Source organism: Globicephala melas, chromosome 8 (genome assembly GCF_963455315.2).
Source record: "Globicephala melas chromosome 8, mGloMel1.2, whole genome shotgun sequence".
Classification (NCBI taxonomy): Eukaryota; Metazoa; Chordata; class Mammalia; order Artiodactyla; family Delphinidae; genus Globicephala; species Globicephala melas.
The window spans coordinates 45,499,392-45,520,548 of record NC_083321.1 but is presented as its reverse complement, the minus strand read 5'-3'; the positions used below and the strand labels follow the sequence as shown (position 1 = coordinate 45,520,548).

At 54.2% G+C, this 21,157-nt stretch overlaps 1 long non-coding RNA gene across 1 annotated transcript in view; it reads left to right on the top strand.

The window, feature by feature from the left end:
- Nucleotides 1–3,693: 3,693 nt before the first annotated feature.
- Nucleotides 3,694–21,157, top strand: part of LOC132597680 (uncharacterized) — a 50,447-nt gene continuing 32,983 nt past the window's right edge. Inside the window, exon 1 of the long non-coding RNA XR_009564898.1 lies at nt 3,694–3,828. This is a non-coding gene — a long non-coding RNA (uncharacterized lncRNA). The remainder of the gene's footprint in view (nt 3,829–21,157) is intronic.

Below are 21,157 nucleotides of genomic sequence, written 5' to 3'. Positions count from 1 at the left end.
GGCGTCCCAGCGCCGGCACCTGCAGGCTGTTGGGCTAATGAGCTGGAGGAAGACTTTAAAAATGGCGCCCGCCAGCAGCGGCGTCCACGCAGCAGAAGTAGCTCCTGAGGAAGGCTGCTGCCAGTGACTTTGTCCCCAGGGCGAGCCGCAGCCATGCCCCCTGCCTCTCCGGGAGACGCTCCAAGACCGGCAGGTAGGTCTGGCCCAGGCGCCTATCAAATTATTGCTTTTGCCCAGGTGTGCGTGGGACTTTGTGTGCGCCCTCTAAGAGTGGAGTGTCTATTTCCCCCGGTCCTGAGGGGCTCCTGCAGTTAAGCCCCACTGGTCTTCCATGCCAAATGCTCTGGGGGTCGTCTTCATGGTGCTGAACCCCCGCCTGGGCTGGGGGCCTGACGTGGGGCTCAGAACTCTCGCTCCTGTGGGAGGACCTCTGCACTGTAATTATTCTCCAGTCTGAGGGTCGCCCACCCGGGGGTCATAGGGTTTGATTATATCGCGAGTCTGTCCCTCCAACCTGTCTCGTTTTGGTTCCTTCTGTTACCGAATTAAGTCGTATGGACCCTACTTGGGCCCTTTAGCCCAGCTGAGGCTCTCTGTCTTGGTGCGGTAGAGTTCTTTTTCGTTTTGGGTTCAAGCAGCCGATAATAAAAACCAAAGCTGAAATTGACATAGCATAGGCTCACCCGGTGGCCAGAGAACGGAGAAGCCGGAACTAAGATCAACTTCTCCCACCTGGCGGGAGGGACTTAATTTTAAAGAGTAAAGACAAAGGGAGGAGGAGCAAGGCCTGCTATGTGGCGGCATATGCAGTAGTCTGCGGGGGGAAGGGGCAGGGCTTTTTCTGAGGGAGGGGGGTCCCATCCCCCTTTTATCCTTTTTTGGTCCTTAATAGCTGGTCTTGGCTGCTGGTAGGTGTGTTATTTAATATGCTAATGTAGTAAAATCAATGTATAATGAGACTTGGGGTCTGTTGGAGGTCAGATTCATCGCCATCTTGGCCCCGGCTGGTTCTATCTGGGTTTTTTTTTCTTCTTTTTTAAGCCATTAAAAATCTGCTTTTCTTATTCAGTAATGTAGATTTTACCAGAAGGCTGATTAAAAACTAATCTTTTGAAATGTCACCAAAATAAAATCCTCGACAGATACAACACAACTAAGTATATCATTAAAATATATTCTTAACAGAATAAAAGCCTAGAATGAGAACATTGGTTGAAAACATAGAAGCTCTACAGAAGCGGTAAATTAGGAGCTAGTCACATTTTAAATTTGCCGTCAGTGTTTCTTTGTTGAAGCCCAGAAGATAGAGCAAATTGAACGTATGGTATAAGTTAACACCGTGGTTTTTTTTTTTTTTTAACCAGATTCTGGAAAAGTAGGATTAAATAAGGAGAGCTTTTAGATTATAAACTTAAATATCCACTTTTGCTGGTTTTTCTTTTTTGTGTGAGTAGTTTCATTTCTCATCTCTGGACCCTTTAAAGATTTATGTTCACTCCTGCTAAAGGGTATGGGGGGCGTTGGTAGGCTGTGAGCAGGGACACTCCTGCTAAAGGTGGGTGTTGATGGGTTTTGAGCAAAGACTTGGAGCAGCTCTGGCAACATTTTTTTATGTCTTTAGTTGTAGAAGATCTTTTCTGGTAGGTTCTGGTCTTTTTCACCGATGGTTATCCTGCAGATAGTTGTAATTTTGGTGTGCTTGTGAGAGGAGGTGAGCTCTGGGTTTTTCTCCTGCAACGTCTTGGCCGCTCTCTCACACGGTGGGTCTCTGAAAGCAGCCTCCCTGGGGTCCTATCTTCCATGTCTTCTCTCCTCTGCTCTCAAAGTCTCTACCCCTCCTATGGGTCAACCAGGACCATCCTGGGCTGGTTCCCCTGGGAAGATGCACTGTAAGCCCACAGGCTGGTTTCAGGGGTGCCGAGACTGCAGTCACCTCCATGCTCACCTGTCCCGCAGCCCCTCCGGAGCCCAGGCCCCATCCCCCCATGCACTGCCCCATGCCGCTGACGGGGCTTTCTGTTCCCATGTGGAGGCCATTCGCGCCTGAAATATTGTTCACAAGGGACATGCAGGGAATCCAAAAAACGTAGATTTCATCCCCAAGTCCCAAGGCCCTGTTCTCCTAACAGCACAATTAGCTGTAAGATAAAGGGACAGTGTGAATGGCTTCTTTCTACAGTGGCTGCCCTCACAGCCTGAGATTCTAACTGGTCAGTGCTTGGCTTTCAAAAGTACTGAGTTGGAAAGAACCTGGATTCCAGAGTGACGCAGACCTGGGTCCTACTCATGGTTCTACCTTGCGGAGTTACCTTGGGTGAGCTGGGTTCAGAGTCTGCGTTCTCAGAGGGAATGTGTCCTTCTAAGGGTGTCACACGTGGAGGCACATCTGTCCCTTATCGGTGAGGGAATACATAACCGGCTCAGGTTTCTCCACTTCGCAGAGACATACTCCCTGCTGATGTGTTGTCTCAGTGCATTTCCTTAGAGTCTTGTGGTGAGGGGTTTCCATCTTGGCTGGGGCAGGTCCCCTAATGGGGATTTTGCCAGCAGGCTGGTAAGCTCTGAGGAAATCCCACAGGTGACTGAGGTAGGTCAGTCACGGGGGCTACACTTCCACGGGCAGGTGTCACTTGTGAGTGAATAAGCGAGGGCCTAGAGTGAAGGCTCCTCCCAGCCAGGCTCCCACTTGCCCAGTCACACCAGCTGCTTGGAGGACCCCAGCAGGCTGCAAAGTGGATCTCAAGGGTCTGGGATGGCCGCCTCCCAGGAGACCCCCAAGGACCCCAGGCTCTGCTTTCCCCTCAGAGATCTTGTGTCTTCCTTGTGGCCACTTCAGCTTTTCTCTGTGGTGGCCAGAGCTGTTCTCCACAGTACCTTCTGGGGCCTCACCCAGCGTTCTTGCTGATTCCCCCTCAGCACCAGTGGGGTACGGCTCCCACCGGTGCTTCAGCTCTGATGAATTCTCCCAAAGGCAAGCCCAGTGCTTGGGAAAGGCAGGCAGCCTCCTCGTAAATGTTGGCTTGTTAATAGCCCCTTTCTGAAATAAATCCTTGGTCTCAAATATGTCCCCAATACAGTCCCCCTGGGCACCATCAGCGCTTGATTGACCCACCCTACAACTCTCCTCTCATCGGTGGCTTTTACCCCACCCTATCCTGAGGTTGGGGACACGTTTCCCTTTCTTCTTAAAGAAAGTTAATCCCAGCATACTCGGAGGGTGGACCATCAACTCCAATGACGCAAGTCCTAGTTTCCTTTCTTCCAGCCAACCCTGGGAGACTTCATGCCAATGGAGACGCTAGAAAACCCAGAATTCCCTTGGCTGGACAGGCTCCATGTGATTTTAAAAAAGCAGTAATGTTGTAAGATTTTTTCTTATCACAAGGTAACACCCACACAGTGTGGAAAATGGACAGGGATGCAAAGAGAACAGAATCCTGCGCTCTAACCCGCCCCGCAAAGACAATCCCACACCCAGAGACACCGGACCAGGTCCTCGAGCAGCCCAGGTTCTCGAGCGGCCCCGGCCCGGAGGCAGGGAAAAGTCCCCGCTTTGTGGGGAAAAGCCCTCGTGCGGGGCGCGGGGACCCGCGGAGCCGCCAGGGGGCAGGCGTGTGCCGCGGACCCGGGTCCCGCCTGGACCAGGCGCTCTGCTCCGCGGCTCACGCGGGCTCGGGCCAGGCGTCTGGCGGGGGCGGGGGGGTGGGGGCGCCCAGGGTGGAGGAAGCCCCGCGCGGGCCCCACCGGGAGCGAGCACTGCCGTCAGCTCATTTTATCCTCAACAACCCGGAAACTTGGCGCTGCTTTCCTGTTTTACCGATGAGGAAGGTGAGGTTCTGAGAGTTAGTTGCCCAAGGGGACACAGGTCACGAGGGATCTGGGGCAAAACCCAGGTGTCCGGACTCCAGGGCCGCTCCCAGCCATTCCCAGCACGTGCGTGTGTGGGCAGGTTCAGGCCGGCCAGGGGGCCACATGGGGCGAGGGTGGGAGCCCCCCGTTCCCGCTCAGCCCCTGGGGATTTTCTCTTGGGGGCCTAAGGAGGGTCCTGCTGGCGCCCGGAGGCATGTTGATCATGCCTCGCCCCTCCCCCGACCCCCGAGGCACACAGCCCGGGGCCCTGTTACTGAAGGCGCCTCGGAAAGGGGGCAGCCCTCGGCCCTGTGCGGGGCGCTTGGCTGGAGGCTGCCGTTAGGGGTGAGAGTGGGTGAGGAGGGAGGCGGAGCAGCCAACAGGCAGGGGCCTGTTTCCTGCCTGGCCTGACCCCGGCAGTCCCCGGGGAGGCCCCAGCAAACTGAGCAAGGTCATCCAGGGCGAAATTCCAGCCTGCGCCCTGAGCAGCAACTTCGCTTTTCCCAATAAGGCTCAAGAAAGGACACGGAGTGTCCTCCCCACACCCCCTCCCTGTCAGCACCTCTGCTTTTGTGAAGCCTCCGCTGCAGACAGTCTGCCTGGAGAAGAGACAAAGATAGACCCTGGGACAGATAAGGAGAGACAGCGGGCATAGATAGGGCGAGGGACACAGATGAGGAGATGGGGGTGCAGGGCAGCAGCCCATGCAGTGGGTCTGGAGCCCCAGAGGTCAGAAAAGCTTCCCGATCGCGCTTGCTAAGCCACGACTGGGCTCTGGTGTTGGAGAAAGATGCAATCGTGGTGGAAACAGAAGGGTTTTTGTGTGGTGGGAGAGTGGATTGGGCTGGCAGCCCCGCCCCTCTGGGCCACTGGTACGCGATGTGCGCCAACCTGGGACCGGTGGGTGAGGGTGCTGGAGAGTCAGTGGGGGGCATGGCCTCCGAGCCTCCAGATGGGGGGCCCTGTACCTGCGGTGGAGGGGCAGGTGGGGCACCCTGGGGCAAATGGGGTTGCGTCCAGGCTGCTCAGTCTCTCCTGCTCAGGACCTTCTCTTCCTCTGTATAGAATATTTGCACCCAGCACTGGCTGTTTGGCTTGGGAAGTGAGCAAGGCCACAAAGTCGTAGCTGGCCTGCGGGCGCTCAGTCAACGTATGCAGCTGAGTCAGTCACCACTACTTCCCTCACCCCCTGGGGGCAGGAGCCTCAGCTCCGCCCGCACACACAGACACATCCACACAGGTATGCGCAGACGCCATGCGGCTGAGTAATAGCCGCCTCTCCGAGAGCAGAGAGCACGTGCCTGCGCACATGCACACAGGTGAATGACGCGCATGCACCTGATTCTGAGTCACCAGAGCTGTTGAACCCTGAGGGAGGGCACCGAGAGTACGTTCTGCCTTCCCTATTTAGACGCAGGTACCCATATGTATGCGTGTACGTGCCGCCATGCATCCTGCTGCATCGTGCCAGGGGATCAATAAATATTTGTGGAATGGATAAATGAGTGAACAAATGAGTAAATGAACAAACACGTGAAGATGTGAGTGACACCCACACTGCTTGGAAACTCCTGTAAACTCGGTAAAATCGGTTGGGGCAGTGCTGCAGGGTGGGTCCCGAGTCTGTGTCTGCAGGGAGTTGTCTTGCTCCAAATATAGCCTCCGTGGGCCGGCAGGGAGCCAGGGCTGCCTCCCAGACCGTGACTTCACTGGGCCTGAGGCCCAGCCTCGGAGGAGTTGGAGAAAATTAACAGAGAAGAGGCCCCAGCTTTCCACAACCAGGACTGAAGTGTGAGACTAGAGCTGGTGGGTGACTGTGTACTCAGATGTCAGCGGCTTGAGCTGTAGGGCAGAGGGTTCTGCAGATGGGCCCAGAAAGGACCACTTCTGGGTTGGGATCCTGGGAACTACCTCTCCTGGATGTCTTGGGCCAAATGTGTGGGAGGCACAGCCCCACTTGAGGGCGGGGGCAAGCACGGTGCCTGGGTCCCTCTGGTGGGTGCCCAACCAAGGCCTCTTAGATGGTCCCCCATCTGGGCAGGCCTTCTTGCAGGGCCGTTCCCCGTCTGCAGCTTGACTCTTCCTTTCTCTAGCGGCTATGCCTCTGCCCTATTTCATCATCCAGAATATTGCAGCATTACCCCAGCTGATCTTCCTGCCTTAAGACTACCCCCTCTGGTCCATCTTGTTCACTGCTGCCAGCATTATTTTTCTAAAATACAGACCTGATTATATAACTTTTCTGCTCAAAATCTCCATAGCTTTCCGCTTCCATAGCTCCCCCCTATTTAGCAGTAAAGTTGGATTGCCTTAGCCTGGTGCCCAAGACCCTTTCATAACCTGGCCCTGCTCTACCATGTGTGTTTTGAAAGGCTGATGTGTGAAGAGATCGTTGGTTATGTGCTGACGGGTGGATTCGTGGCCGTTAGGCTGACGGATGCTTATAGGGATGGAGGGGCCCATGGACTGTTTGATTTGTAGACGAACTATGAGATGTCTGGGTGATTGGGAGGCTAGTAGTAGGGGTGGATGGGTGGCTGGTTGGAAGTCAAGGCTGTTTCGGTCGCAAGGAACAACCCGCCCCCCGCCACATGTCATCAGGAAAGGGGCAGGGGATGATTATGACCTGGGTGCCTTGCAAACCTCACTGGCGCCCGGGCCTCACGAAGGTTGGGACTGTGGCTTCTCGTGTCTTGAGCAGCTCTCGGTCTGGTCGCTTCTGCTCTTTGGTGCCCTCACTCACTCCTCTCCCAGCTGGCTTGGTTTTCCTCCTCATGGCCCAGCAGTCGTCCTCTCAGCTACTCTTTGCTCCTTCCTTCCACAGGTTTTTATCAAGTGACTGGTTATGTGCCTGTTCGCACCTCAGCCTTGCTTCTATGTGCCGAAAAATAGACTGTGAACAATAAGCTACTGCCCTTGCTTAGTGTGCTTTCTAAAGGGAGAGACAGACGCTAAGCAGTTACATGCGAGGTGGTTATATGCTGTGGAGCCAGCAGCGCAGGGCGAGGAGGTGGGCGGCGAGTGGAGAGGGGCAGGGGATGCGCAGGGAATGTCTCTGATCAGGGAGTATTTGAGCGGAGATCTGAACAAAGCGAGGGGTGAGCCCTGACGATATCTGGGAGAAGAGTGTTCTAGGAAAAAGGAATGGCAAGTGCGGTGGCCCGGAGGCGGGACCCCTCTGCATGTTTGAGGAGCATCAGTGAGGCCCATGTGGCTGATGCAGGGTGAACAAGGGGAACAGAGGTAGGAGGTGAGGTCAGATTAGCAGAGGGACTGATCACCAAGGGTTTTACAAGCCATCATTACAATTTAAACTTTTACCCCAAGAAAGAGGGGAAGACATTGGAGGATGTTCAACACGGAAGCGACAGGCTCTTATATTTTCAAAGGGCCATCTGGCTGCTGTGTTGAGAACAGACTGAAGGGGCTAGAGGTGGAGGCACGGAGGCAGTTAGGAGGCTCCTGCAGAAATCCAGGAGGTGGACCGGGGCGGCAGTGGCAAAGGCGGTGACAGGTGGTCCAGTTCAGGATGTGCTTTGAAGGCAGTTACCAGGATTTGCTGATGGATGGGCTGTGGGTGTGAGAGAGAGAGGAAAATTCTGTCAAGGATGACCCTAAAAGTTTTGGCCAGGGTGACTACGAAGATGGAGCTCCTGTTTCTGAAGAAGTAAGTTGTCTTTTTGGCAGGAGGCGGTGCAGGGAGAGGCGTTACATCACAGTTCAGATTGCATTGCAGAGTGATGCTCAAGGGGGGATATTAAGATGCAGTTGGATCTAAGAGTCTGGGGTTCAGGAAGGAGCTCTAAATTGGGGTCCCGATGAGGGGCTTGTGCCATGTAGATGGCATTTAAAGCCAGGGGACGATGAGCTCATCTAAGGAGAGTGCAGACAGGCAAAGGGTTTGAGGCATGACCTCTTGGCCACGCCAGTGTTCGAGGTTTAGGGGAAGACCAACCTCCACAGAGACCTGGATGGAGCGTCCAGTGGGGCCGGAGGGAGAGCAGCAGACGAGGGGGCGAAGAAAATGTCTGAAGCTGGAGGGAGTGAACGTCACCTAGAGCTGCTGATGGCTCAGGAAGGACGAGGCTGGAGTGAAGGTTTGGTGGACACAGCAGTTCCTGGTTCTCAGTCCCGCCCGGTGTTTGCAGGCTCTGCTTCCGGGGAGGTGGTCATGCAGATCAGCCTGGACGAGGAGGAACTGCAGTGTGGCCCCCGCCACCCTTGTCTCGGGTAATGACACGGGGACGTGGCGGGTGCCCGAGGTCCCCGCAGCTCCTGAGCTGTACCATTGCTCTGGGTCCCACTCCTCCAAAGCAGAGGCGAGCAGCAGGCTTGATGGAAAACTTCAGTTAACAGGAAACTTAATGGAACAAAAGCTTATTGTCGCTCAGGTTGGAGTCTGCAGCATGAAGGGACCTGACTTTTCAGTAATATCTAACATTCACCCTCTCCGGGGAAGGCACCATGTGATTGGCTAAGTCTGTCACCTCGAACACAGACAACCTCTTTGGGCAGACATTTTTGCCAAGCTACTCAAGTTGTGTATTTGTGTGTGTACACACACACATATATCCCACAAACACGAATATATGTATATATATAGTGCACATAGAAACACAGTTGCCTTAGTTGAGGAATCCCAAGAACCAGGCTGTGGTCTAATCAGGGTTCAGGAAGTAGAACTGATTTCACTTAATACATATGATATAACCCTCAAGATTTATGCAGAAAGAAATGTTTGTGTCCATCTTCCTCAGCAAGGGGAGGTACTAGAGCTGCAAATGCTCTTTTCTAGTATAAATGGGCTGTGAGAATAGTGACTTGATAACCAGGTGTGTATGTCATATTAATAAAGGAGTCTTTATTTAGGCCAGTGAGCCATCAGGTCAGACTGGGCCAGACAGATGGGCAGAGGCGGCTGGACAGAATGTTAAAAGGGATGATAGGTAGCTGGCCGGATGAGTAAATTGGATAGAGAAATGACAGGTAGATGATGACTCTAGATTGATGGGTGTGTGAATTTTAGGTTAATGGATGGACAGTGAATGGAGAGAGAGATGGCTTGATCCCTTGTGGCAGTGGTGCTTCAGAATCATCTGGCAGGCTTGTGAAACACAGGCTGCTGGATCCAGCCCCCAGAGGTTTTGATTCAGTAGATCCATGGTAGGGCCTGAGAGTTTGCATTTCTAACCAGTTTCCAGGGGATGCTGGAAACTCCTGGATCAGGAGCCAGGGACCATGCTCTGAGGACCACTGCCCTCTGGGGTGCCTGGGATTGTCCTACAAAACAACAGCCAAGGTGGCATTGCCAGGCCAGCTGGAGGGATAGGGATAGCATCCAGCAGGTGTCCAGGCATCCTGTCACTGGCAACAGGCCTTTGTCCACGGTAGGCCTGGGAGCCCATGGCTCTTCCCCTGGAGATGTAGCACCCTTGCCACCGCCCAGCACCGTCTGGCTGGCTGCCTCCAATCCCTGCCTTCCACAGCTAGGGTTAAATGGAGTCCATAAGGTGCGTGCATTTGGCCAGCGAAGGCTGGGGGGCGGACACATGGAGCAATCAGGGGCAGTGCCCCGGCCAGCCCAGTGCACGGGGCAGAGACCTCCCTTCCCTGAACCCCTGCATGCCCCCTGTACCTCGGGAGCTGCCCTCAGAAGTGCTGGAAGCCACTCCAGTGTTCCTTAACCTCAGCATCCCAGAGAAGGTGTTCTTGTCAGGCCAGAACTGGCCAGGATGGCTCTTGGGGCTGCTCCCGGCGGCCCTGGGGCGCAGTGCGGCTGGGCGGGCAGTGAGGACGCCCCGGGCTGGAGGCTGTGGGTCGTGCCCCCCGCAGCCCAGCTGCAGACAAGCAGAGCGGCCCAGGCGAGCCCCCTGCTGACCCAAACCATCCTTCTGTTTGTCACCCCTGCTTTCTCAGGTTTGCTAACCGCGCATCTCAGCGGGATCCTCCTGAGCAACATAGAAACATGCTCAGGTCTCCCTCGCCTTAAAAAGCGAACAGGCAGCCCCTCTGACCCCGTGTCCCCTCCAGCTGCTGCCTCCCATTCCCGGTAAACGTCCTCCAGAGAGCTGCTCGTTCGCCTGTCTCCGTTTCTCCCCTCTCATGTACCTGCCCGCCCACCAGAGTCTGGCTTCTGCCCTCCGCCCTCCACTCAGACGCCCCTGTCAAGTCGCTGGCTTCTTCCAGGACGCCAAGCGCTCAGCCCCTCCCCGGCTCCGCAGCACCCCAGCCCTCCAGCCCTCCGAGCACTCCTGGCTTCTCCCACCGCTCTTCTCCGTTCCGTGTGTGGCACCGCCTTCCCCTGCTTCTCTCCGCACCCCTGGCACCCCTCCTGCCAGGTCCGCCCTCCGCCCAGTGCCCTGCAGCCACAGGCTGCCTCTCTTCCCTCTTCCTCTGAGCTCTAGCCCTCGGCTTGGATGACCGTCCCTACTTTTCTGTCCCCCAGATGTGCGCCTCCAGCCCCTTCCTGGCTACGAGGCCATCCCAAAGGCACGGCAGCCTCCACAGGCCCGGGGCCAAACTTACCGTCCTGTCCCGTCTGGCGGCAGCCCTGGCCAGCGCCCAGTGAGAGGCACCAGCCAGCCGTGCCCCTCAGAAACTTGGAGGCCTTTGACACACCTCTCCCCCTGGGCCTCTGTGGCCAGATGAGCACATCTCGCCCCATCTTATTGCCTCAGTCGCTTTGGACTGTGTGCAGCACTTTGCATCGTCACTGCCCCATCTGAATCCAAACCACTGTCCTTCTTCCCTGGACCACAACGGCCTCCTAAGTGGTCTTCCCACATCCTCTCTTACGTGTCTCTGGCCCTTTTTCCATGTTGCAGCTGCTTTGCGCACGGATTCTGCTCTTTTGTTTTTTGATGGCTTCGGTGCATTTTATTGGTTTTCTTTCAGAATCCTTCTACAAAAGAGCAAAGTTAAAAAGCAAGTCCCTGGCAAGAGGCTGAGGACCATTCCTCTTTCCAGAGAGCCCTCCCCCTCCCCGCGTTCCCCACCTGTGTCACTGCTGTGGTTCACGGGGGCAGAGGGCCTGTTACTCAGGACAGTCAGAGAAGCTCTCACACACACAGATGGGAGATGACTCGCCTGGAGAGGGTAGGGCCGGCTTAGGGTCACAGCAGGAGCTGGAGTCTCCAGGGCAGGAGGGCAGGCTGCTTGTAGGCTGGAGGCCCGTTAGACACGGAGCTCAGCCAGGCCTCCTCAGGAACCTAGAAAAGGCTGTGAAATTTGCAGTATCAGGTTTCGGAAAACACAGGGTCAGGGTCAGCGGAGCAGCTGGTAGTGGGGAAGGCCAGGCCCAGCTAATTTCCTGTCAGAGTGGCCCAGAGGCCCCAGCCCCTCTCCGGCTGGCCACAGGGGAGGAGATGCCGGGAATGGCTCACATTCCTCTGGCTGGGGCCACGCCGGACCTCAGGGGACCTGTGGGGAGTGAGGAGGTGGACGTGCTGAGGCCGGAGTTGGGGGCCCTCTGCAGGGACCAGGCCTCTGCCGTCCAACCCTTTGGCTGGAGGGGGGCCAGGGGCTGTACAGCAGAGCAAAAATCCATCACAGCTGCTGGAGCTTTAGGACAAAGGAGCCCAACCTTACATTTCAGATGAGGAGACAGAGGCTCAGACAGGACCAGGTCTCACAGGATCACACAAGCATCCTGGTTCTAAGCCCCAAACTCTGTTTCTTCTGGCCAGGGCTGCATTTCCTGGAAGGCCCAGCTTTGCTGAGCTGTGTGACAGTGGGGGACAAGCGGGCTAGGTCTGTGCCCCTCTTGGAGGGAGGCAGGAACCCTCACTTCCAGCCCGGGATGCGTGCTTCCCAGGTGGTCTAGCTGTGGGGTGGGCAGCCCATGTGGGGAGGGCGTGCGTGTGAGCTGTGAGTCAGCTGAGGGCCCGTGTGTCCTCCCAGTGGAGGACCCCAGCTCATTCCACGCACAGATGGAACTCTCGTCCTGGTCCAGCCCTAGGAGGCTGAGGCTGTGGAGTCCTGGCCTTGAGTGGCCTCTAAGTGGCCTGGCCAGGCCCAGGGGGAGGCAGAGGTCATGGGTCCCTGGCCCGGTTGAAGTACGATGCCGGGGAGGACGAGCCGGGGATGCAGTCACACAAGCCTGGGTGCAGACCTGGCTCTGTCAGATGCTACCGTGGGACCTTGGGCCAGTCAGTTAACCTTTCTAAACTACTGGCCCCTCAGCTGCAAAGCAGGGAGGGGCTACTCCATTTCTCTCTGTCCATCAAGTGGTACGGTGGCTCTGTGACTTGGGCAGGTCTCCTGCCTGACACTGTGGGACAGAACCCCTCCCAGAGCCCAGAAAGGCTGCCCGTGCCCTCGCTCCACGGGTGCCCCCTGCTCCCCCCAAGCAGCCAGTGGCCTCCTGGGGAGGCGGGGCCCGGGCATCCGTGCTCCACCTGGCCATCCCTCCCTGTCTCCCGGCAGTTGCCTCTGAGGCTGGGGACATTTTCAGGTGTCCCAGGCATCCACCCACCAGTCAGGCCCCAGGTCCTACAGATGCCAGCTCAGGCCTGTCTCCGAGGCTTCCACATCTATCCAGCCGCTCTGCCTTCTCAAATTTGAACAAGCACAGCGGCCGCGAGCTGCCCTCCCTTCTCACTCTCCCCTGTGTGTTCTTCACTAGGGAGATCTTTTTACACCGCATCACAACCTGGTTTAACTGCCTTCGCTGCCCTCCTCCGTGCACCTTTGCATCCGTGAATTCAGCATAAATGTCAGTCACTCAGGGAAGTCTTCTGTGATCCTCAGAACTGGACTAGGATCTCCTCCCATCTTTCCACAGGCCCCGTCACAGCTTTGATTACACTAGATACCAAACCTTGTGTGTCTGGATAATGGCTTATTTCACTTGGGGTCCAGCATAGCCAGAACAGGCATCAGCACACAGCAAGCAAGAATGATGGACAAATGCCTGAAAAGATGGACACGCCATAGTTTGGGGTGATGGGCCCATTCGTAGTAGGTTCCCTCCTACAGTCAGAGGTTTGGGGGAACGTGTGCCCCTTATTAGGGCTGAGCGTGGCACCTCCCATACCAAGGCCCTGGGCAGAGACATAACTTCTGGTCACCTCCCTTTGGTGAGGCTCAAGTGATGGGGTCATGGCAGGGACCCCCAGCCCCACCTGCTAAACTGAGCTGCCCCCAGGAAATTTGGATGTTGTCAGAGGCAATGGGTGGGCCCGTGTCCGACAGCGTCTGCATGTATAAGTGCCTACGTCACTGGGGTGTGTACACGTGCAAGTGTACGTGCGTGAACACGTAGCGCTTGTCTGTTGCCTGTGTGTCAGGACTCTGTTTGCGTGTGTGTGAGTGTCCCCCTCAGGGCCTTGCAGCAGCTCCTTCCCAACCCAGCCCAGACCCTCGAGCCCATACCCTCCGTAACACCTCCACCCTCTGCCTCCCTCCTGCCTCTCCCTGGGCCATCCCCCATGCAGCATCCCTGCCCAGGGCCCCGGTGCCCTACACACACCTCTGTAATTTCGTGTATCACGGCAGTTCATCTGTATGATGCTGTATTAGTTTTCTGTTGCTGCTGTAACAAATTACTACAGACTTAGTGGCTTAAAACGGCAGATTTATTATGTTACAGTTCTGGAGGTCAGAAGTCCAAAATGGGTCTCACTGGGCTAAAATGAAAGTGTCAGCAGGGCCGTATTCCTTTGTGGAGTTTCTCCCGGCTTCCAGAGGCTGCCCACATTCCTTCGCTCATGGCCCCTTCTGTCTTCAAAGTCAGCGGTGGCTGACTGAGTCTCTCTCTTATCACATCACTCTGACGCTCGCTTCTGCCTCCCTCTTCTGCTTATAAGGACCCTTGTGATGACATTGGGCCCATCCGGGGTAGTCTCTCGAGGTCAGCTGATTAATAGCCTTAATTCCATCTGCAACCTTAATTCTTCTTTGCCACATCAGGTAGCATCTTCACAAGCTCTGGGGATGCGGACACAGACATCTTTGGGGGCGGTGCAGGGACGACATTATTCTGCACATCAGAGATGGTCTGTCCCTTCTTTCACTTGTGAGCTCTTTGGGCCTGTGCTGTGTCTTACACATCTGCAGATGCCTCAGGAGCAGAACAGTGCCCAGCCCACACTAGGTGTTTATTATATATTTGTTGGATAAATCTGATTCAGCCAACAATTTGTGGAGAATCCATTTTGTGTTGGGTAATTTTACACATATCATCACAGCTTTTGTTCCCATTTTATAGGTGAGGAAATTGAGGCTCAGAGAAGTTAGGAACCACCCAAGGCCAAAGAGTAAGTGACAGAGCAGAAGCTCAGTGGACGTTGACCTCAGGTAGACAAGGCTGACACCTTTGTTCCTTTGAGTCTGGAGCTCCAAGAGAGACAAGCCCCTAGACCTTCGGTGGTGGCCATGAAAATGCACCTCTCAGGTTTCAGACTGGCCCCCGCTGCAGTGTTCTGACACCCGTCACCATTTGCTCTCAGGTCCCCGGACTGCTCTGACAGGCAGTCTTGGCACGAGGTCTCCCCCACTGGCCTTGTTGCTTTCTTAGATCTGAACCGCAGCCTAAGACTCTTCTGCTCCACCTTCTGTCCTCCCTTCTCTCCTCCATAGGGGTCAAACCTACATGAGTCTGATGTCCCTCCCAGCTGCCCCCCACTCTCTGCCCACCTTCCCTCACAGGTGTTACCCCTAGAAATCTCTTGCACATAGAATCCCGTCTTCCTGTCTACTCCTTTAAGTACCAGAACTGACATAAATGGTCTGAGGAAACAGTGTAAGAAGAGGACCTGAGGCTGTCTCACGCTGAGGGGAGGGGAGGAGGATGCCATCCTGGCTGGTGGGTGCCCCAGGTGGTCCCTAGAGCAGGTAGTAGCTCAAATGCTAAATATTTCACTGGTGAGGACTTGGGAACATTTCCTAGAGGGGAAGAATTCTGTGGCAGGGGTGATAATTCAGGCATTTGAAAAATAAGGGGGGAACAGTGCCTTCTAAAGATGGGCTGGTTACTGCTCGCTTGTCCTGACGCCCCACAGAGGGAGGAGGAAGGACGGCGAGCCGCCAACAAGCAGCCAGTGGGTGAGTGTGACGGCAGGGAGCCCGGGGGCGTGTGTGTGCCCGAAAAGGGGCCCTCACCCCTGGAGTGGGGGGCAGGTACAGCTGAGTGGCAGGTGAAGACAAATAGAGTTGCAGAGCCCAGATGAGTCCAAGCCCTCAGCCAAGGTAGTTGTGTGAGGACTGGGCCCAGCTGGGGAGATCTGGAACCCTGAGACTTGAGCTGAAGGCATCTGCATAGCACCCCTGAGGTCACGGGTGCTGCATCTTCCCTGACCCTCTGGGCTGGCAGGGGTGACCCACCCATGAGAACTGCCATCTCTGCCGCACTGAAAGATGCCACAGAGGCCTCGCCCCCGCAACAGTGCCCTCCCAGGAGTTGCCCCTGCTTCCTCTCCTGTCTGCCAAGGACAATGATTAGGCTTGAATTCCAGAATAATCTGGCTGGGGACCTGCTGGACCTGATAAGGGGAAAGAGACTATCTTGTGAAAGAATAGGAACTATTGTGGATACTGGCAGGAGGAGGGGGACGCTCCTGGGATTGGATTTTGAGAGTGCTTGATGAAGGGAGCTGGAGCATAAGACCGGATAAGCAAGATTCCATTGACGTGAGGACACTTTGTTGAGACACAAGATTTAATACCCTAGCTAGGATGCCAGGGGATGCAGCAGACGCTTTGAGAGGTCTGGAAAAAGCAGAGGCCGGCACTCAACGAAACGGAAATACCCAAGTTCCCCTGGCAGATGGTAGAGAAGAAATTTACGACAGCTGAGGAAAACGGGCACCTAGAATGATGTATTATGTAAGGCCAGTAGTGACGGGCAAGGCAGAGGGCAGACAAGGGGGCTTGCCCTACGGAAAGCTGTAGAGATGGTGAACAGAGCATGGTGCTCCTAGGGGCAAGACGGACAGGCAGCCAGTAGGCTCTGCTTCACATCACCGGCCAGGAAAGCAGACGGGAGTGGAGGAGCAGGAGGCAGGGCAATAGCAAGTCACGGTCCCTTGCTGAGTTCCCAGACCTGAGCCAGTTTTCAGACACGGAACCCGTCGACTGAAGAGGTGGCCAAGCCTCTAGGAGGAAGGACCCTGCAAAACTGCAACCAGTATGTACCATGGGGGTGCCTTCAGTTTTCCCCCAGAGGTCTATGGCCATTTGTTTGGGTGACTGTTCACTAGAGAAAGGGGAGCAGTCGACAGAGTTTGAGTTGACATTAACACCTGGAGACTCGAAGCATCATCACAGGCCCTTTTTCAGAGCGGGGCCTATGGAGGTCAGGTAGCAAGTGGAATCCTGGCTACAGTTCGGCTTGCAGTGGGCTCACTGGGTCCACAACCCACCCGGCAGTCCCTTGTACTCCAGTGTTTAACTAGAATTCAGGTGCTCTGATAGTAGGGGTAACCCCACATTGGGTGCCTGGCCCAGTGGGTAGGAGCTCTCATAGTAGAGAAGGCCAAGTGGAAACTTCTGAAACTGCCTTCTCACTCCCTCACCCTGCTCAAGGTAGTAAATAAAAAATAACATCTCATCCCAGGGGTTATGGCAGAAACGAATGCCACCATTAACCACTTAAAGGATGAATGGGTGGTGGTCCTATCATTTCTCATTTAATTCACCAGTCCGACCTTTGCAGAAATCGACAGATCCGGGAGGAAGACTGCAGACTGTCTCAGGCTTAACCAAGTGATAGCCCTGTTTGCAGCTGCTGTGTCAGATGTGGAATCATTGCTAGAGCAGATTAATAAGGGCTTAGGTATGTGGTTTGCGGTCATTTGGCAAATGTGTTCTTTTTCCACTCCAGTTTGAAAAGAGGATCAGAAACAGCTCACACTCACATGGGCTGAACAACAATATTCATTTACAGTTTTGCCTCAAGGCTACGCTTGTCATAGTATAATCCCTTTGTGGTAATATGCCCTTTGTCATAATATAATCCCCAGAGATCAGGGCCACGTGAGTACCACGGTGATCCACTACATCAATGACACCATGGTAATGAGACAGGATGAGTAAGAGGTGCCTCTGTGCTGGAGGCCTGGCGAGACCACATGCAGTTCCGAGTGTGGCATATAAACCTATGAAGACTCAAGGACCTGCCACTTCACTTCGTGAAGTTTGTAAGGGGTTCAGTGGCCAGGGGTATGCCAGGATATCCCCTCCCAAGTGAAAGAAATTGCTACATCTTGTCTCTTTCACAATGGTGAAGACAGCACGGTGCCTGGTACCCCTGTTTGGGGTTTGAGACAGCATATTGGTGACATGGAAGGCTGCTGGCTGTAGGTGGATCCCATAAAAGGAACAGGCACTGCAGAAGGTCCAGGCTGCAGTGCAAGCAGTCCTGCCACTTGGGTCATATCATTTGGCAGAGTCTCTGGTGTTGGAAGTGTCAGCTGGGGGAAAGGGAAAAGATGTAGTATGAAGCTTGTGAGAAGCCCCAGTGGGAGAGTCACAGGGCAGGCCCCTGGGATTCTACAGCAAGGCTACGCGATCGGCAACAGGATCACACACCTGTTGAGAAACAGTTCCTGGCACATTACTAGGCTCTGGTTCCTAAGCTCTGGAACATTTGACCAGGGCACACCATATGGGGCATCTGAAACTGCCCATTCTGAGTTGGGGTCTGTTGGACGCATGAATTCAGAGTCAGATGGGCCTGGCAGTAGAATATTCGTAAGATGGAATTGCTCCCTCTGGGGCTGAGCCTGAGCGGGGCCAGAGGGCACCAGTAAACCGCATGAGGACATAGCCAGTGCCTGTCCCCTGGCTGGTACCTATGGCCACATGGAGGGTCCTGTACAACCAGCTGAAAGAGGAGGAAAAAGCCTGAGCCTGGTTTATGGATGGGTTGATGTGGTACATGGGTACAAACTGAAGATGGACAGTGGCTGCGTGACAGGGTGTAAAGGGAAATGGAAAATATTCCCACCGGGTAGGGCTGTGAGCAGAGGACTTGGTCATGTACTTCGTGTACAAAAAGTGGCCCAAGGTAGTGAGAAGACACACACGCTCTTGGGCAATGGCCAAATGGCCTGTTTGGTCAGGGGCCTGGAAGGAAAAGGATGGGAAGACTGGGGACAAGGAGATGTGGGGTAGAGACAAGCGGAGGGACATACGGCAGAAAACATGAAGATTTTAGGGCCACGTGTTAATGCCCATTAGAAAGTACCCAACACATTAAGGCAGTGAATATAAGCAAGTAAACAAAATGACCTGGACGGTTGATGCTAGCTGGTCCTTATCATTGGCTACATAGAACCAGCACGATGAGCATAAGTGGAGTGGCCACAATGGCAGAGGCAGAAGCCATGCAAAGGCTAACGTGGGCCCCAAAGCACAGACTCCCACATACCAAGGCCATTCTAGGCACTGCCGCCCCTCAGTGTCCAGCCCGCCAGCAGCAGAGACCTATGCTGAGCCCTCACGTGGCACCATTCCCGCCTGGGGCAAGTCCGCTACATCAGGCCCTTTCCATCCTGGAAGGGCCAGTGGTTCATCTTCACAGGGATAGAGAACTCTTCTGGGTTTCCCTTTCCTGACCACAGAGCCTCAGCACCACTGCCCAGGGACTTACAGAAGGCTGGATCCAAAGGTGTGGAATTCCACTCAGCTTAGCTTTTGGCCAGGGACACAGCAAAGGTCCTCCTGCACTATAGTTCATGGCTGCCACCAGGGCGCTTAGAACTCCTATGTCCAGGAACCAGCAGGGATCCTTGACCCTGATCAGCAGAAGGCAGGGCTGCTTCTACACCATGTGGGCAGGAAGGAAGGTGTGTGCTGGGTGATCTTCTAGCTGCCTCCAAGTAATCCCCACTGTAACTGAGAAACAACCCGTGCAGCAGCCCTGACCTGAGACAGGTCTAATTACCAAGTATTCAGGTCCCTCCTCCCCCATCGAAGGTTTTGGTCACATCACCAGGCAAGCTGAGGTTGTTGAGAGTGAGGGGAATTCAAAATGGAGAGTGGGGGAGGCAGAGCGTGAAATGAACTCCATGACAGGGTAGTTAGCCCTCCGACTCCCCTCTTTCTCTCCTGAGTCTCCCTTAGAAAGAGAGGCCCAAGGGAAACAGGGAGGAACTGCTCTCTGAACCTGGCCACAAGGGGTAGACTGCAACCGCCGTGAGAAGACTTCCCCCAGGTCTCTGACTGCAGGGACTGTGCGTGACTGTCTGCCCCAGCTGTGCTTTCTGGAATCTACTACTGTGTTTGCTTCCCTGGCTGCTGCCTGCTGATGACTAAGCGGGGCAGGGCTCCCAGGCAGGCCCGCCCTTGGGAGGTGTGGGGTTCCTCTGACGATTCCTGAGGACTTCTCACCTGTCTCGCCAGGCTTCCTTGGAACTGCTCCACAGTCTAAGTCTCCCACCCAACTTTTCCTCCTCCCTCCCTTCCCTTTGTCTTTCACAAGGTCACACCTGCACCCAGGTCTCCTGGCCCTCCCAGCCTCCCCCGCTTTCCTTTCCATTCCGGGCCTGCTTCTCAGAGGACTGGGGCTAACACACCTGCCTCCCCAAGCAGGGTTCTGGACCAGCAGCCTCAGCGTCACCTGGGAGCTTATTAGACATACGGAATGTCAAGCCCCTTCTCAAACCTACTGAATCAGAATCTTTATTTTAACAAGGTGATTCATACACGCACTATAAGAAGCATTGATTTATAGATGATTTGGTCTTGTTCAGCAAATCCTTTAAATCTCAGTTTGGAATCTCAGTCATTGCAAAGGTGAACCGTTGGAATCACAAAATCGCAGATCTGGGTCCTTCATTTTATAGGTCAAAGCCTGCAGAGCTAAGGCGAAGGTTCAGCGTCATATAGTGAATTAGAACAGAGCCAGCACCCGGGTCTCTCGCCTCCCAGCTCTTTCCACTTTGGCTCTGCTGTGAGCAGGCCACTTGCTCTAAATCTGCATTGCCTAGCATGGTAGCACTGGAATGTGGCTAGTTGTGGTATAATAAAAAACAAAGTTTTTTGGGGGGGGTCTTTGTCCTGGGTTTGCGGTACAGAGTTGCTGAAACATTTAGAATTTCCTGAGTGAAAGGAAATTCATAGTGAGTCCATTTGACCACACGTGTGTTTATGTGAATGCAGTGACTCAGGCTGGCGCCCCTAGATAGCTTTAGGATGAGGACTGGTTACCAGAAGGAGAAACGTGTGAATAGAGTGGGAAGCTACAGCCTCTAGGGGGGCTGGAGAGTGGGTTATGGAAACATCCTGAACAAGATCCAGAGAGCTTCCCAGTTGGCGACCACACGGAAGTGCGGGGAGGGTGGCACGCCACTCACTGCTCCCGAGCCTGGCCCCACACGTCTCTTCCACGCGGCTGCTGTTGTTTCCCTTACGCCAAACCAGTAAACATAAGCAAAGTATTTTCCTGAGTTCTGTGCGTTCTTCATGGCCCCTGGGACTTGCAACTGGCCTCTGAAGGGGGGCAGTCTTATGGGACCGAGCCTTTAACTGTGGGGTCTGTGCTGACTCTGGGTAGGATGTATCAGAACTGGGTGCGCTGCTGGACACCCAGCTGGTGTGGGAGAACTGGAGAATGGAGTGGGAAAATGACACGCATTTCATAAGTGGTGTCGGAAAAAAGATAACACAGTGGTCCAAACTGAGATGCGCCGTAAGTGCAAAATACACACTGGATTTTGAGGACTCAGTATGAACGAAGACTATAAAATATTTCATTAATAATTTTTTATACTGATTACATGTTGAAAAAGTGTTTTTGATAGATTATCGTAAATATATTATTGAAAATAAGATAAAATGTTATAAAATTAACTTCATCTATTTCTTTTTTTTAAACAGTTTGACGTATTTATTTATTTGGTTGCACTGGGTCTTAGTTGCGGCAGGCAGGCTCCTTAGTTGCGGCAGGCAGGCTCCTTAGTTGCAGCATGTGGGCTCCTTAGTTGTGGCATGGGAACTCTTAGTTGTGGCATGGGAACTCTTAGTCGTGGAATGTGGGATCTAGTTCCCTGACCAGGGATGGAACCCGGGCCCCCTTCATTGGGAGCACGGAGTCTTATTCATTGCGCCACCAGGGAAGTCCCTCTATTTCTTTTTACTTTTTAAAAAAGATACACAAGTGGCTTGCATTATGTGTCTATTTGGCAGTGCTGCTCCAAGCCCTATCTCTTCATCAGCACTGCTTTATTTTTGGCTTATTTCATAGCTCTGGTTGCCGTAGCTGAGGGCATTTCCTGGTTATCAGCCTAAAATCTTGAGATTATTCAGAAGTTCTTTATGAGATAATGGGGTTACTTAACAACTCTTAAAAGAACTCCTAGTGAAATAT